This window comes from Panicum virgatum, chromosome 5N (assembly GCF_016808335.1).
Source record: "Panicum virgatum strain AP13 chromosome 5N, P.virgatum_v5, whole genome shotgun sequence".
Classification (NCBI taxonomy): Eukaryota; Viridiplantae; Streptophyta; class Magnoliopsida; order Poales; family Poaceae; genus Panicum; species Panicum virgatum.
Window position 1 is genome coordinate 32406562 of NC_053149.1, and position 547 is coordinate 32407108.

Genomic DNA, 547 nt, shown 5'->3' on the forward strand with positions numbered 1-547 from the left:
TCCGAGGATGCCAACGCTCACCTCCAGAATTTTCTGGAAGTGAGCAGTACTATCAACCCCAGAGGTACCACTATGGATAACGTCCGTCTTTGGCTGTTCCCATTCTCCTTGCTAGGCAAGGCGAAGATGTGGTTCTACACCAACAAAGCAGACTTCACCACGTGAGATGCCTGCTCCAACGCATTCCTGACAAAGTACTTCCCGATGGGCAAAATCATTGCCCTCGGGAGCAAAATCTCTGGATTTCAGTAGCTGCCGGATGAAGCCATTCCGAAAGCTTGGCAGAGATTCCTGGAATACATTGCAGCATGCCCCCACCACGGCATGGAAGAATGGCTGATTATTCAGAGTTTCATCCATGGCCTGAACACGCCAGCCCAGAACCACATTGATGCAGCATCTAGTGGTTCCTTTCTTTCGCTCGATGTCACCGGAGCGAAAGCGCTGGTAGAGAAGATTGCTTCCAACCAAAGTTGGAAAGGAGAAAGGCAGCAACAGACTCGCAAGGGAATTCATCATATCGACAGTGTCGATATGCTCGCTGCCA

At 50.5% G+C, this 547-nt stretch overlaps 1 non-coding gene across 1 annotated transcript; it reads right to left on the reverse strand.

Moving 5' to 3' along the window:
- Positions 1 to 219: 219 nt before the first annotated feature.
- LOC120677036 lies at positions 220 to 326 on the reverse strand. Its single transcript, XR_005676101.1, has one exon. It is a non-coding gene; the product is annotated as a small nucleolar RNA R71 (small nucleolar RNA).
- Between the last annotated feature and the right edge of the window lie 221 nt (positions 327 to 547).